Source organism: Panthera uncia, chromosome C2, assembly GCF_023721935.1.
Source record: "Panthera uncia isolate 11264 chromosome C2, Puncia_PCG_1.0, whole genome shotgun sequence".
In the NCBI taxonomy this organism is placed as follows: Eukaryota; Metazoa; Chordata; class Mammalia; order Carnivora; family Felidae; genus Panthera; species Panthera uncia.
Window position 1 is genome coordinate 117,399,941 of NC_064810.1, and position 18,280 is coordinate 117,418,220.

Genomic DNA, 18,280 nt, shown 5'->3' on the forward strand with positions numbered 1-18,280 from the left:
CCCCATCTCCCCTCACTATCTCCCCCTTGATCATCATCTTGCTTATTTTTGTTTGTTTAATCTTTTTGTTTTGTTTTATCTCAGCCCTGTGCATCACCATGTGAACTGGCAACCCCATTATGGACTGATTTTCTGAATTTGATCTTGTCCTCCCTTAGGATGTTTTTTCTGAGTGTTCTTCCTCCTCTTGATTCTTACAACTTCATAACAGGAGAGACTTACCTGAGTCCTGCCCTGCACAGGCTCCCAAGCCAATGGTGGCCACTCTTCTCTACCTGTCAGGAGTCTGGAATGAGATACTTTAATCTCCCCTTTGATGTGAACAGATAATTAACAGATAATACTTAATTAGAAATTAAGTATGTATCTTTTCTAAAAAATATGGACATTTGAGTCTTGAAGGAAATAAAATACCATTCCTCTTTTGAAAATAGCTCAAGGTAACACTAATGTGAAACCTAGCAAAGTTGCTATGGACTGTGGTAACTTAGTAAGATAGAAAATTACTTACTCACCAAAACTCATAAAATACCTAGGAATAAACCTAACCAAAGAGGTAAAAGATCTGTATACTAAAAACTATAGAAAGCTTATGAAAGAAATTGAAGAAGACACAAAGAAATGGAAAAACATTTCATGCTTATGGATCCAGAGAACAAATATTGTTACAATGTTAATACTACCCAAAACAATCTACACATTCAATGCAGTCCCTACCAAATTAACAGCAGCATTCTTCACAGAGCTAGAACAAACAATCCTAAAATTTGTGTGGAACCAGAAAAGACTCTGAATAGCCAAAGCAATAATGAAAAAAAAAACAAACAAAAAACAAAAAACAAAGCTGGAGGCATCACATTTCTGGACTTCAAGCTGTATTACAAAGGTGCAATCATTAAGACAGTATGGTACTGGCACAAAAACAGACACATAGATCAATGGAAAATAATAGAATCCAGGAGCACTTGGATGGCTCTGTAGGTCGAGTGTTCTCATGATCTCATGGCTTATGGGTTCAATCCCCAACTTGGGCTCTGTGCTTACATCTCAGAGCCTGGAGCCTGCCTCATATTTTGTGTCTCCAACTCTCTCTCTCTCTCTCGCTCTCGCTCTCTCTCTCTCGCCCCCCCCCCCCGCTTGCGCTCTGTCTCTATCTCTCAAAAATAAATAAATATTAAAAAAAAGGATAGAGAACCCAGAAATGGACCCACAAATGTATGGCCAACTAATCTTAAACAAAGCAAGAAAGAATATCCATTGGAAAAAAAGACAGTATCTTCAGCAAATGAATGGTGTTGCAAAAACTGGACAGTGACATACAGAAGAATGAACCTAGACCACTTTCTTACACAATACACAAAAATAAACTCAAAATGGATGAAAGACCTAAATGTAAGACAGGAAACCATCAAAATCCTGTAGGAGAGAATACAGGGAGCAACCTCTTTGACCTCAACTATAGTAACTTACTAGACCTGTCTTTTGAGGCAAGGAAAACTAAAGCAAAAATGAACTATCAGGACCTCATCAAGATAAAAAGCTTCTGCAATGTGAAGGAAACAATCAGCAAAACTAAAAGACAATTGATGGAATGGGAGAAGATATTTGCGAATGACATATCGGATAAAGGGTTAGTATCCAAAATCTATAAAGAACTTATCAAACTCAACACCCAAAAACCAAATAATCCAGTGAAGAAATGGGCAAAAGACATGAACAGACATTTTTCAAAAGAAGACATCCCGAAGGCTAACAGACACATGAAAAGATGCTCCATATCACTCATTATCAGGGAAATACAGATCAAAAACACAATGAGATACCACTTCACACTTGTCAGAATGGCTAAAATTAACAACTAAAGAAGCAAAAGATGATGGCAAGGATGCAGAGAAAGGGGAACCCTCTTACACTGTTGGTGAGAAGGCAAACTGGTGCGGCCACTCTGGAAAGCAGTATGGAGGTTCCTCAAAAAATTAAAAATAGAGCCTACCCTATGACCCAGTAATTGAACCACTGGGTATTTATCCAAAGCATCCAGAAATGTTGATTTGAAGAGACACATGCACCCCAATGTTTATAGCAGTACCACCCATAGTAGCTAAATTATGGAAAAAGCCCAAATGTCCATCAACTGAAGAATGGATATGGTAAAGAAGATATGATATAGAATGATAAAGAAGATATGACATAGAATGGTAAAGAAGATATGATACACACACACACACACACACACACACACACATATATATATATATATACAATGGAATACTACTCAGCAATGAAAAAGAATGAAATCTTGCCATTTGCAACAACATGGATGGAACTACAATGTATTATGCTAAGCTAAACAAATCAGAGAAAGATAAATATTGTATGATTTCACTCATGTGGAATTTAAGAAACAAAACAAATGAACATAGGGGAAGGGAAGGAAAAATATAAAAACAGAGAGGGAGGCAAACCATAAGAGACTCTTAAATACAGAGAGAAAACTGAGGGTTGCTGGAGGGGAGGTTGGCAGGGGGTAAATGGGTGATGGGCATTAAGGAGGACACTTGGGATGAGCACTGGCTGTTACATGTAAGTGATGAATTGTTAAATTCTATTCCTGAAACCATTATTGCACTATATGTTAACTAAATTGGATTTAAATAAAATAAAAAAAAAAAAGAAAATCTGGCCACAGAAAAGCCCTCAGAGGACTGTTTATTCTGAGGTTCCATAATGAAAATTTGGTAGAAAGGGAATTACAAATTGTCAGAGGCTACTTTCTTCAAGGCCAATCTTCCTTCCAGCTATTCAGGTATTTGCCGCAGCCTGTCTCAAACTGAGGCAGTCATCTTAGAATTTCCTGGATGTAAATCCATCTGTACAGGTTAATAAATGACTCACAGTCTGTCAGGTACTAGGTACACTGTACAGAATAGTAAAGTAGTGACACCAGAATCATAAATCATCTCTTAGCCTCATTTAAGTAATAGTCAATTTATTATTCCTCACTGTCTAGTTGTCCATTTGGAAAAAAAAATTATACTTTCTTTTTTTACAGTGGGAAGTCCACTTGTCACTGAAGACACTTTAATCTTAAGGGGAAAAAATGTGCCTTTAAATTATAAGTAATCAACAAAAACACTTAAAAAACATTTACACCATCTCACCCATATAAGTTTCCAAGCATAAATATTCTAGCAATGATCATGCAGCTTAAAACACTAGACCACATTATAAAAATAAGTCAAAAAAGAAAAATCCTTAGTTTGGTTTAGTAAGTCATATTCTGAAAAACTTCTGAGAATTTACCTCTGAAAACCAAGGAGTTTGGATAAAGTAAATTAATACTTAGTATAATTGGAATATACAAATAAAAATACTTTCATTTTGAGGCAAAAAAAAAGAAAATGACTTACTCTTTTGGATATAAACCTCTCACATTTTGAAAATGCATTTAATTGAAGATACCCTCTTTGATAGATGATCCCCTTGTAAGATGTATCCTGCCAAACAATTTTTTGATGTCATGACTTCCCCAGATTTTCTGTGACAGTGAGGGGACAGTCTATACTTCCCTTACTTCTTGACCTTGCAGTGTGGGAGTCCTTGGTTTGTGATGATTCTGGTCATTCCGACCAGGGCCCTTTCATTCTTGCCCTGGTTTCCCTATCTTTTCTTGTCTTCACTCTCACCATCCCTTTTATTTGATAAATAGCTATTGAGCACCTATGTGTAAGTGCTCTAGGGACTTGGGGATAGGTTAAGACAGAAATGGCCCCTGCCTTCATCCGGGCAGGAAATATAGACATTAGATAATCAATTATACAACTAATTCATTAATTCTGTAGTAAGTGCTATGAGGAAGTATAGCCATTACAAAAGATTCTACTGAACAAATACGACTTTTGCAGGAATAGTTTTTGCAGAATAGTTTCCTTGAAAGAGTGATGTGTGAAGACTAGTTAAAAGATATGGGCAGGACAAAGAAAAACCATAAAGGGTCATCCATTTCCCCATGGTTAGTAACAGTGGGGCACCATTATGTGAAGGGGAAAGGGATGAAGTGGTACTAAAACCTGAAAAGAGAGCTGTGTGTACAGGACCAACTTAATGGAGCTGTGACCTTTGACGGAAGGACATCTAGAGCCCATATAGACCCTGAAAGGAGGGAACTTAAATAATAAAAAAATACATACCCCAAACTTAATCTTATCACCCACTCTTGATCTCCAGTCAGTGTCTTTTCACCTACATTGTCAAATTTAACCAAAAACCAGGGAATAAGGGAGCCCATTGAAGCAGTCCATACAAATCAGCCTCTTGAGGTACAGAGCAGGGTGGAAAGGATGGAGAATGGATCTGGAAAAGAATAATCACCCATAAGGATTTTGGCAATAATCTAAGAGCAATTGGGAAGTCGTGAAAAAGTTTGGAGCATGGAGATACATGGTCAGATTTGTATTTTTAAGTTACTCTGGCTACACTTTGGTGGAAAGTGAAGGGATACAATGACACAATTTTAGCAGACATAGAAATATCTAGAGGAGATGTGCTGTTAGCCTGGACTAGATAGTGGATGTATTTGAAACCATTTCAAGAGATAAAATAGTTTAGTGATGGACCGCATATGGGGAGGAGGGCAGTGAGAAGGTAGAGATGTGTCCATGATGACCTACAGTTTTCTGAGTGGGAATTGATGCCTTAGCTAAGAAAAGAGACACTGGAATAACATCTGGATTCTGGATAAGATCCTATGTTCGGGCTCAGAGCTGGTGATTTTTGAGGTGCCTATGGGCCAGAATAGGAGTCTAGGTATTATATATGATAGAGAGGCTGCTAGACATCATGTTTAGTGTTATCTGGGGAGCAAAATGAGTTGTTTCCCAGTCTTGAGGAGCTTAAAGGAGTTTTATGAATTCCTCTTCCTATCTCCTGAGAAGGTTGAGGTATTTGACATAGGCAGGGATAGCTTCATCCGTTCTCACTCTAATCCCAAACCAAGCATTTGTGAAGAAACTACTGTCAAGTTAGGAAAGGAGTGCTGGTTAATATAATCAGTTCCTGGCACCAGTTTTAGGTCCTGTCAAACTGTCTTTATTTTTACTTTGATAACTGACTAAATTGTAGAAAATATTGTCAATTACAAAGTTTCTCATCTTGTCTCTTGGTCTTTGCTTTGATTTTGTCCTTCAGATTTTTACAAAATCATAAAGTTTTAAAGTTTGAAATCACCTTAAAAGTCATTTAGTTCCATTCCTCCAAGTTCAGTCCCTCAAGTATACCTGTACTTTTTTAATAGCGTAAACCATTATTCTTTTTATAGAACACTTAAGGGATGATTAAATTCCTCCGGGGAAGGAAACTAACCACCTCCAACAGTGCATTTCCAACTATTCTTTGGACAGTTTTTCAGTAGGCTGATCTAACTCTTTGTAATGTCCACTCTCCACTCCCTCCTTTTTTTCCCCCTGGCTTTCTGGGGGAACATATTAAGTCCTCTTTCTCCCTTATGACCACCTTCCAGTTATTTTTTTAATGTTTATTTATTTATTTTGAAGGATAGATACAGAGAGAGTGGGGGAGGGATAGAGAGAGGGGGAGACAGAATCCCAAGCAGGCTCTGCACTGTCAGCATGGAGCCTGATGTGGGGCTTGAACCCATGAACCACGAGATCATGACCTGAGCCTAAATCAAGAGTCAGACATTTAACCAACTGAGCCATTCAGGTGCCCTGACCACCTTCCAGTTCTGAACTCTGGGTGCCATGTTGCTTGTTGGCCTTCTGTCAGGTACCAAACCCAGCTCTACACCTCTAATCCATCTAACATATTTCTAACCCCTTAGTATGATAGGAGGCATTTTCCAAATGGTTGTTTTTTTGTTTATTTGTTTGGTTGGTTGGTTTTTGTTTTGTTTTTGTTTTTGTTTTTCCAAATGGTTGTTTTGAATGAGAAACTATTTTAGCTGAGATCTGTCCAATGTTGAATAGAGTGGAATTAGTATGTCTCAAAGTCTGCAAAATATGCTTCCATTGATCCAGGTCTCTTATCTCTACTACTTATTTTGCCATAGATCTGTCTTTTTATTATTTTCTCTTTTCACTTCACTGGGTCGGGAATTTAGTAATATTTGTTTGAATATTTTTAGTATGTGGGTGACTACACCAAGTAAGCTATTTGTGACTTCCTGGAAAATTTGCCTTCACCACCTTCTGCTTGGTTCCTTGACTACTTTCTTCAAGGAGACCTGAGATTAGATGTTGTAGTATTAGAAAAATTGGTGTCATTGGGGTTTTTTGTCTTTTGGGGTGTTTTTTGTTTTTGTCTTTTTCTTTCTTGCTTTTGTTTTGCTGCCATCTTCTGTCTTCTTTTACTGAGGTATAATTAACATATAATATTAATTTCATTACAACATAATGATTCAATATTTGCATATATTGTAAAATTATTACAATAAGTCTACTTAACATTCATCACCATACATGGACACCAACTTTTTTTCTTGTGATGAGAATTTTTAAGACCTACTCTCTTAGCAACTTTCAAATGTGCAGTACACCTTCATTAACCATAGTTGCCATGAAGGTGGTCTCTTTGATGTGTGCCACAATAGATCAAGTATCAAGAATTATTTAAAGGATAATCTCTTTCCAATTATGTTGCATCAACTTTCTATAGTGAACTAGATGAAAATATATGTTTCTATGTTGAAAACAATTTATTAAAGGCTTCTCTTGAAAGCTCCAAATTCGAGCCTTTCTCAATTCACTGGTTCTCTGAAACAGAGGTTAATGCTAAATGGCCTTTTGTGTTTACCAACAAAAATGATAGCTGGAAGAACTAAGGAACCCCTTGGATCATTCAGCAGTGGTAATAACACAATGACTATTGTTATGCTCACTTTATGGACAAGGAAACTGAGGAAATGATGAAATAGGGAACTTGCCTCTGGTCAAAGAGCTAGAAATTGGCAGAGGCACTTACCATGCTAGATTTTAACAGTCTGTTTTATGTCTGCATACCTGAGCAGGATGCCCATTACCTGTTTTTCCATTTTATACACAGAACCCTATCAGGTGCTGGGCATATAGTAGGCACTAATTAAAAATATATTGTATGGCTGACTAAATCAACTTGATTACATCCTCTTCCTCTGAACCTCATTTTTACAAACAAGAAGACACATATTCCTTCTGTGTTATGTCCTTAAAGATGAAATCATACTTGGTAATAACAGGTGCTTTGTTCTCCAGAGGAATAAAGTTGTTAAGAAATGAAATCATTAACTATTGGCCAATTTACCTGGCCCTCATCTACAGATGGTTCACTCCACCAGCTTCTGTCTTACAGCTAAATTCAAAGTCCATTCAACTCAAATCACATGGGGACATGAAGAACTGTCTACATTTCAGTTTAATATATAGTAGTGTAAAGCCAGTCCATAGGTCAAGTGGATGGGAATTAGTAGATAGGAAGTAAGGGCACAGGTGAAGGGTAAGTTATACTAATTTTCTGGTGTTGTATAGATCAGATGACTGAGTGATTGTCAGAAATGTTTGCATAGATTGGTAAGGATGACCCCATGTACATATAGCCCTGGAGTATCGTCAGTTAATATTATGTCAGGGACACTCGAGAGTAATAAGATTTAATAAACCAAATGACCTTCTTTAGCAGATACTTGTGTTGCTGGGTGGTGTTGCTGGAGCAATGGTCTCAAAGCTCAGGATCTATGAGGGAATAACTATGGTAGTAAATATTTTATTATTTTGTTCTCTAAAGAGAATTTTGGTAATTTCTTCTATATTTAAATAGTGGGTAAACCCTGTTATTGGAAGAGAAGCCCATAAGAACAGTCTGTCTGCTCTGAAAAGTTATTTGAAATGTTACAAAAGAAGTTCACTTTACAACTACAAAGGAATTTCAAGTAATAAATTGTCTTACATGCATCATAAGCAAAACAGGCCATTTTAGATTTCCATTCTAGATCAAAAAGTTATTGAAAATGTATTGAAATGATTGAAAAAGAAGAATCAGAGCAAGGAATTAATATTTGATTTTCATCACTCAGAAGATAAGTTCTTCATTCTATCTTGTCATCAATAATGATAATATATCTTAAAGTCATCAAACAGTAAATAGTGTAACATCTTAATTTGAGCTAAATATGTTTTAAACATCTGCATTATTTATGAGCTTTCTACTTGCTGGAAAATTGATCTGAATGGGGAAGAATCCAGAGAGTTGCATTTTCTTGTTATTTACATTTTATTACAACCAGCCATTGGCTTTAGGGTTCCAAATGGTAGAATTGAAGAACATAAACATGCTTTAAGGAATATGAAAAGGGATGGGAAATTTTCTGGGAATTATAGATTAGCAAGTTACATTCAAATCACAAGTTTTATTCCCTTTGCTAAAATTCCAGGCAGCAGAGAATCTGTGAAAATTACCAGTTTTGGCAAAATCTCTTTAGAAGAAAATTGGCATTCCAGTCCTGTCTTGCTACCAGCCAAGTTCAATATAATTTTTACCAAGTCATTAACTTGGATGGATCATGGTTTGCGTATTTTTTAATGACTTTTTTTTCAATTTTATATATTTATTTTGAGGTGGGAAGGGTGAGAGAGAGAGAGAGAGAGAGAGAGAGAGAGAATCCCAAGCAGGCTCTATTCTGTCAGTTCAGAGCTTGACGTGGGACTCAAGCTCACAAACAATGAGGTCATGACCTGCACCAAAATCAAAAAGTTGGTCACTTAACCAACTAAGCCACCCAGGTGCCCCTTGGTTTCTAGATTTTTAAATAGGTATTCTGTGTTAAATAATTTTTTAGTTTTCTTCCCCCTGAGTTAAACAACTGATTCCAACCAGCGTTTCAGTTTCACACTTGAGGAAAAACAACAGAGCAAAGGCTATAAGGTGGTAGGTAGGCCTCTAAGGTCCTTGGGGCAGTTCTTCATCTGTGAAAGGAGAATAATGGACCTTGATTTTATCCACCTTTCAGGAAAGGTGAGAGCAAATGAGGGAACAATTGTACTTGTGTCTTTCAAGTGAAAAGTAGTGGCCAAGAGCCCACATGTGCAAGGTAACAAGCGCCTCTCTTGCTACTTCAGACTGGATGAGTTTTATACTTTGAGATATTTTGTGCAAGCTTCTTGTTATTAATAAAAATTATATGTATGTACGTGTGTATATACACACCTTTGTACTGCCAGTCAGAACTTCTGAGTTGATATAGTTCATCCCAAAGCAAAGAAACCTGTTGTTTTATATAACCAGCAAAATAACTGCTCATAACAAATATGCAATTTATGCTAGAATTTTTAAAAAATATTTAAAAAGAAAAGGTTGAGCATTCCCTTCACCACTTTTGAAAACTTGGTAGGACTTTGCAGTTACCAGCCTCAGATGAGACCAAAACAATCATGGCACTTTCCCTGTGGCAGGGAAAGGTGGATCTCTGTACCTAGGGAAAAAAGTCTCTGTGGAGCTACAGATCACAGGCATAATAAAGGTCTGTTAAATTTTATATTTTAGTGGGTAAGACATCCTTTCACTCTCTGGCCCCTATCCCATTTTCATTTTCTTCTACAAGGAGTTCCAAATTGGAGCCGAGAACTAATAGCCCCTTGAATCCTCACATGCTATCCAGTAATCCTTGTCTTTCATCCATACATAACAGGGATACCAAGCCACCAAGCAGTAGGTATTATGTGCTTTCTGTATGTGGACCTGTAATCTAACTGCATCTCAGACAAACTCTATTGATGAATTCAAAGTGCTGCCATATTAAGGAGTTTACCATCAGAGCCAGAATGCACAGAGATGGCTGAGATATTTTACTTAGTTAACAGGGTTCTCATTTAGAGCTGCCTACTCAAAGCATGGCCTGGGACCAGCAGCATTGACTCCATCTAGGAGCTCATTAAAAATGCAGAATCCCAGATCCTACTGCAGACCTGCTGATCCCCAGATGATTGGTCTGGACATTAGAGACAAGATGTAGTGATTTAGAATACTTGTTCTCCATCCTAGCTACTTATCAGAACAATGGAAGAACTTTTAAAAATATGGATGCATGGGTTCCATCCACAGAGATTCTGATATACTTGGTTGGGATATATCTTGGGCATCATGATTTTCAAAGCTTTCTATGTAATTCTGATATGTAGCAAAATTTGAGAACCATTGAATTAGACCATATAACAATACATAGTAGAAGAATTCATCACATTGAATTATCCAACCTTCACTGTGAATACCTCGTGTGTTACTACTTGTTTTGTTGGCCCATGTTACCTTTTCCTGTGGTGACTATCCCTCTTTCTTCTACCACAACTCAGGTCTGACTCCATCTGCCTTTCAAGAAATATTTATCTCCAATACCTTCTTCCCCCAGACCATCTTCTCCTTTCCTCCTTTGAAATCCATTTCACTGTACCTTTAGCTTTCTTACTGAATCTGCAGTTTTTCACATAGTAGTCCAGCCATTTATACACATGACTTATTCCTCCTCCTGAGCTGTGAGCTCCTAGAGGGCAGAAGCCACATCTGATTCATCCTTGTAACTTTTGGGATCTAGCAAGGCTGGGTAATGTGTGTGTAGAATGGAGCTTGGAACAGAGAGGGAAAAAGGCAGAACAGCCTGGATGTGTTCTCTTCAAATTATTCAGGTAAGGTGGACACACAAAGAATGCATGGCTAGAATTTACGACCTTAATGAAATAAAGGAGAGCCTGGTAAATCACACCAGAGGAACAGTGGATACAAGTTGATAGAAGAATAGAGGAAAGAGAGCAGTGATTATATCCAGGGGGCACTAATCATGGTTTTCTGAAAGAAGGCTGGATGACCTGGGAGTAGAGAGAAGTGAGGAACTCAAGTCACTCAGAGAATTCTGCTACATATCCCAGATTGCTGGTGCAGGCTGTCATTGAGTAAGTGTGGCTAAGTTCTGCACAGCCCTCATTGCTCCTTTCAGATTTTCTCAAAATTGATCCCCTTTCACCCCTGAATGAGCCAGCATACTCCCAGATAGTAGATATGAGTAGATACACAATCAGGATGCACAGTTAAGCTCTCACCTGTGTTTCGTTCATCTTTCAGTAGATTTCTACCTGTTAGTACAGGTCAACATTGCAATTTATGCCCATTCCACATTCAAGTTTGGGATTTATATCACACTTCTTCTGTGAATCTTGAAGTACTTTACAGAAGGGGGAATTGATTCTCTGCAGGCAATTGCATAAGTTGCTATGGGAGCAGAAATTGTCACAAAAATTCATGGGTGAGTGAATCCTCCAGGAAAGGCCCAGTAAGGTGGCAAGTTGACAGGCAGATGGACAGTGGAGTATTTGGGAAATGAACTCACTTGATTTTGCTTCAAGGGACCCAAGATCCAATATCCTTAGCCATGGTTAAAGAGCGGTGTAGTTCATCACAACCTCTTCTCTGCAGTCTTTCCATTCTTGAAAAAATGTGGTGGCCACTTCAGGCTCACAGGGAGCCAGATATAGAACTGGCTTAAAGGAAAAATCACGGAAAGCACATGCTTTCCATACCCTTTTACAGCCTGACTAAATGCCTAAAAGGAAGGTCTCCTGGGCCACTCCTAACTCTTAAAGAGCTACTCCCAATATAATATTATGTCAAAGGCATTCTATCAGGAACAAAGAATATATAGTAACTGACTTGTTAAATTTGTGAAGCCAAGGCAAATATATCTTAAATTTTCTACTTAGTATCCAATAGTAAAAAGTAGAAAGGAACTGGTATTTAAATTTCACTTCTATTACTTGTTGGGTTTTCTTGTTTATAAAGTAAGAATCATGATGGCTGCCTAGCTGGTGTGTGTGTGTGTGTGTGTGTGTGTGTGTGTGTGTGTTGAAAAATATATAAAATGCACTAACATGGGGCCTGGCATAGAGTAGGTACTCAACAAGTATTCAGATATTTGTTCCCTCTTTTCTTCTCCACTTTGTATTCCTACCAAAGTCTTATTAAAATCTCGGGGCCAGAGAGCCCACTATTCAATGGCAAATAGGTGACTTGAGAAAAGTCAAGTTTTCATGGGGTGTGTGGCAGCTAAGAAGAGAATAGAGGCCAGAGGTAGGAAAAAAAAACTGTAGGAGTGTGGTTGTTCTGGTGATGGCTGTTGTAAACAAAATTTTTGAGTGGCCAGATGTCCTAAGTATAGAATTTCCCAACCTCAACACACACACTTGTGCTCCTGACAATGAGCCCTCCCCTCATTGCTCTCCTTCCCTCAACCACCATCCCATTACCTAACCAGCTTCCTCTTTCCACTTAGGCACAGAAAAATTGAATGCAGGCTTCCTCTTCCTCTAAAACCTGTCTCCTTCCAACCCTTTGAGAGAAGAAGGGATTAAGGGCAGGCACTTTTAATATGCCCACAAGCCACTGAAGTTACTTTTTCATTTCTTCTTCTCCCCAACCTTCAATGAAACAGAAGGAACAAAGTCTTGAGATTGGTGGGGAAAGTGGAATGGGCCAAAGGGGCCATATAGCACTGTGAGATCTGAGTACCTGCTTCAGTTACAACAGAGCTGCAGGTTTCAAGGGCTTCTTGAAGCAGAGCAGCCTGTACTGAATTCTAAAGTGAAAACCAGAGGTGGAGTCACAGCTTAGTCAGGACAGGCCTTTTCCACTCTTTTCTACAGTGAGTGACAGATGGCAGATGGTTCCCTGGATTTCCAAAGGAAGGGCTTCATTTGTTTGCACATTGCATTCTGTACTGATTAAAGAACAAACCACCTTCAGTGGTAAATGTTTTGCATTCTGGGGAAAAAAATAAGTAGTCGGGGCATCCCACATATTGATGAAACACTGCTGGTAGTTTCGTTACTTGAATGTATATTTCAGGTTCAGCAGATATGCTACTTTCCTCTCAAAGCCTATCCTGAGTCCCCAAGTAAAGACAGCTTCTTCTCCTCTATGAACTCAATGCACTTGATCTGCATCTCTTCCAGGAACTCTGTGCTCTGCTTATGCAGGTGACCTGTGTCTTTTTCCTGAGGATGGAAATAATGTCTGGCTTATCTTTGCATTTCTCATAGGACTTGGTAAAATGACAAAACAGTGACAGAAGAGGAGAATCATCTGTTTGACACCTATAGGAGCCTACCGTCCTACAGACTCTCTAAAGCCCATATAATTCCACCCAAAGTCAGGCTCATCACCTCATGCCAATAATCTTGACAAAGCAGAATTGCTGTTTTGTGTCCCCTGTTTGTGAGCCACCATGAGATGTGAGCTTCTTCACAACTTCTTCCTCACCTGTTTATGATCAAGTCTCACTGCAAACCCCTTCTCTGTCTGGAGACAGACCTGGCTTCACTTGTAGTCAAACTTCTCAGAAGAGTGGAGTATGTTGCCTGTCTTAATTGCTCATTTTCCATAGGCTTTTCAACCCATTCAAATCTCACATGAGCTTCCACACTCCTAATGACACTAAATAAATGGTCCCGTTGGCAGCATTCAACCCTATTTATCAATGCTCTTCTTGAAACACTTTCTTCTCTTGACTCCTATGACACTCTACTAGATTTCCATTCACATCTCTGACTTATCCTTGTCCTCTGCTGGCTGCTTCATTGTCTCTATCTCATCTTCAAAGGCTGGACCCACACATCCATCGTATACCTCTTCCACTTTATGTTCTCTTTGGACTTTCATGCACACCCACAGCTGCAGTAACATACACCACACTGTGTCTGCTCTCAAATCTGTGTCCTGAGCCAATCCCTTGTTGAGATCCAAACCTGTGTACCAGTCTCACTGGCTGCTTAATTTCAACATTTCTAAAGTTGAACCTGTGATCTCTTCCATAAAACAACGTCCCCCTGTTATGTTCCACAGCTACAGAAATGTGCACATGTGCAAACTATACTTCTTCCCATAAGACTTAGGCACAATACTAATAAAATAATTATAAATTAGCTATTAAATGTCTGGCTCTTCTAATAAAATGTAAGCTCCCTCAGAGGAGGAATTATATCTTTGGATAATTTTTTTGTTTTATGAATGAGTCAATGAGCAAATTAATGAATGCATGGGTGAATGAATAAATGAATTTGGCTAGAATATCCTCCCAACCCCATGTAGCCTAGCATTAAGAAATTATTCATTCTCTTCATAGAAACAGCAGATTGGTGGTTGCCAGGAGCAGGGAGTCGGGGGTGGAAGAAGTGAGTGGAGATGATTAAAAGGTACAAACTTCCAGTTATAAGTCATCACAGCAATTGAGCCTTCTGGAACTTTTTGTTTTGAAACGTTTTCACACATCTATAGGTGTGGAAATTTAATAGTATAAAATAGGCTTATGAAATTTTAAACCAATACACACGTCATAAATAATAAAGTGAGTGTGTGGGGTATTATGCTGGGCATTTCCCCAAATTTTCTTTTGCCCAATGCTTTCTATGAGTATCAGTGACATGGCTGCCATCCTGTAATACTGTACTCTTTGAGAGCAGATTATGGACTTCTACCATTGTATCCTTCATAGCACAAGCACTTTGCATTTCAAAGAATAGTAGCGCTAAGTGGATTATTTGTTAAAATCAAATTATCAACATTTCTGGTTTTTATGAAGCACTTCTGCTTCTGCCCATCCCTGTAACCCAGGCTGTCACTAACCACAGATTGATCCCTGGGGAACATCTTACTCAGGTCTCCCATCTTCACAGCACTGTATGCATTGGACTTTAACAGATTCTCTCTTCCCATCAAACCACATCTCTCCTGTATCCTGAACCATCTGAAATACTTCCTGTGAAGTGCTGATAGAATACAACATCCTGTGAGAACATGGTGGTTGCTAATGGTTTCATTTTTTTTTTGGCTTCCCAATTAATATAGTTGTAACTAGTTTTTATTAATAATAATGTAGCAACAATGACAATAGCTCCCATTTATAAAGGAGGGTGTGGCAATAGTATATGCACACTAGTTATTGGATTGTTATAATTACCAGCAATGATGACCATTGTTATTAGTATCGAGCTTGTACTGAACTGGACTTTATTTCTCTCCTTTTTTGGTGTTATCTCAAGTAAGCTATTAGAATTATAGTTACTTTATGTCCCAGAATTGATTTGGAGTAAATAAACGAATCATGTGTGTAAGGGTGTGTGTGGAGGTGGGGAGGGTGGGTGTGTGAACAGTTATGTGTGTCTCTCCTGATTTCAAAGCAATTCAAAAGCTTTATAAAGATGGTAGCTAAGGATGTAGGCTTTGGCATCCAACTGCCTGGGTTCAAATCCAGGTCTCTCGAGAGCTAACTTCTGTGAACTTAGGCAAGCTTTTTAACTTCTCTGACCTAATTTTCCCATTTGTAAAAAAGAATAACCACAGCACCTAATTCATAAAATTTTGAGGATTAAATGACAAATGAATGTCTATTATGTTACATAATAGCACTCACTAATGTATGTTGCTATTTTTTTTTAATTTTTTTTAACGTTTATTTATTTTTGAGACAGAGAGAGACAGAGCATGAATGGGGGAGGGCCAGAGAGATAGGGAGACACAGAATCTGAAACAGGCTCCAGGCTCTGAGCTGTCAGCCCAGAGCCCGACGCGGGGCTCAAACTCACGGACCGAGAGATCATGACCTGAGCCGAAGTCAGACACCTAACCGACTGAGCCACCCAGGTGCCCCTGTTGCTATTTATTTTTATTATTACTATTTTTTAAAAGAACTGGAAGAATACAGAAAAGCAAAAAGAAAAGTAGTCACATTTAATTCCATTATATAACTACTATTAACATTCTAGTCTATATAATTCTGGTCTTTTTTTGTTTATATGTATGCCTAAGTATGTTCAATTTTTATAAAATTAGACATTATTTATTATCACTTTATAATTTACTTTATCAATTTACTTTTATATGTCAATATTTAGTCTTGTACATAGTATTATCATTCGCATGTTAACTCAAATATATGTGTTTTGTAATTAGTGACTGGACAGTTAGGATGCTTTGAAGTTTTTACTCCTACAAATAACAGAAATCTGAAATAATCTGAATATACACCTTTAGTATATATTTGATTAATTTGGGCATAAATTTGTAGGAAACAATTTAATAAGCTATAGAATATAAAAAATTAATACTTTAGTTAAGACTTTTATTCATTTCAATCAATAGTATATGAGGCTTCTAGTTTCTATGTAATATTGCCAAGTCTGTGTAGCATATATTTTTTATTTTACCTAATCTAATGGCTTCTATGCAATATGAGACAAGTTATTTTAATTCTAAACCTAGATTTCCAACCTGTAAAATTAACTAATGGGCACAGGATTTAGAAATATAGTCACAGGTCATGAAGTTTACAGTATTCTAGAGCCTTTTGATGCTCAATATTTGAAGTATAGCTCCAATGAGAAAGGGTGGTGAAGTTGGGTGAACACCAGAAGAGGTTGAAGGGATGACTATTGAAGAGCATTCCCATGAATGTTGTAACTGTCTAGAATGTCCCAGGTTGATCACACTTGTAGATTCCAATTCAGAGAGTGATATAATTAACAAATATAATTTGAATTTATTATTATTTTTTTATTACTGTCTATCCTGCTAAAATGTATGCTTCATAAGGGCAGGGATATTTGTTTCATTCACTGATGTATCTTAAGCACCTAGCATGAAACCTGACACATAGTAGGGGTTAAATAATAAATGTCTATTAAACAAACAAACTGAATGAAGCTACCCTATATGTTAAGAGACTGCATACCCTAGTAACTGGCAGAATACCCTTCCCAGCATAAGTGTGAGTAAGCTGCCATGATTGAGACCTCTTGGATTTGCTTCTTCCCAGCAACCATTGCTATGTCCAATGACATAGCCTGTCTCAGATATGTTAATGCCTTCAGCCTTCCCTACTGCAGTCCACACTCTTCACAGTAATATTGGCCCTCTCTGTTCAAACCCATTATGAGTTGTCTTACTAGTTCAACTTATTTTCAAGTTCTTAGGGATATTCCATTGTTGTGCCTTCATACAACCTAGAACAACCACCTAATAGGGTAATTGTGAATATATTATATGGGATAATATATAAAGTAAAATATATATCTGTTCATTTAACCAATATTATTATAGACTCAGGAGCCAATTCCACACAGTTCGCTTCTAGGTTGCAAAACTTAATTCCTGTGTCACTTTGAGCAAGTTACCTGATGATACTGTGTTCAGTTTTCTTATCTGTAAAATGCAAATAGTACGTACCATCCTTATAGGACTAATGTGTGGATTAAATTAGTTAAAGCATGTGAAAAAATAGAAATAGTAAGTAAATATTATATATTTTGATAAATATTATTGGCAGTAATAATAACCTCATTGGGAATTTGCTCTGTGCCAGAAACCAAATGTATATTATCTCAGGTAATTCTTAAAACAATTCTATGGGCCAACTATTATTGTTACCACAAATTCATTAGTAAGGATATTAAGGCTCAGAAAGTTTTATTAATGTCCTAAAACCATACAGCTAGTGAGTGGTTGAACCTGGATTCAAATGCAGATGTGTCTGAAATATTTTCTAATGAAGAATTTTTTTCTTAAAATATTTTGAAACATCTGCATTCTCATTAACATCATAATTTCTGATATCTGATTTCTAGGCTTTTTAGCCATGCTCACAACCTTAGAACATTTTTCAAGAAATTAACTTTCAATGCATGTGAATATTTAAACATCCATCTGTTAGTGTAAGGGTATATAGTTTCTAAGGACTCTCAGAGTCACTTACTGTGATTTTACTGTGGCCCAGTTCACCAATCTCTGTATTTCCTCTAGTATGATGTTGGCAAAAATCAGTCAGTTAAGTAATTAAATACAATTTAAAAATTATGGGGTGGCAAATGATGACCAATATAGACAATCTCTGTTCCATGGTATGGGTTTGGTAAACTTATAAACCTTTTATAATCTCATGGAAAGAATGGCTATCCTTGGAAGATCAAAACATAAACCTTTCAGGATTCATTTCTCAACAGTGTATTGAGGTTACAAGAGCTCCAACATAACAGTGATTTTCTACCCAGTGTGGAAGTGTCCTGACACTAGCACTAGTAGAGACCCATATATTATAGAGTAACTGGCTGGACTGAGTGTGCTGTGTGTGACCAATATCCTTCTCATTCCAGTGACAGACTTGAAATTTGAACACTTTTCAGACACCCCTACCACATAAAACAATGAAAACTGAAAAGCAATCCATGTGCAGATGTTAATCCAGCTGCTGTATTTGTGG

The 18,280-nt window shown here is 37.5% G+C and overlaps 1 protein-coding gene across 2 annotated transcripts in view; it reads left to right on the forward strand.

Annotated features, from left to right (window-relative positions):
- Positions 1-18,280, forward strand: part of SLC9A9 (solute carrier family 9 member A9) — a 573,025-nt gene that overhangs the window by 155,803 nt on the left and 398,942 nt on the right. The window lies entirely within an intron of this gene.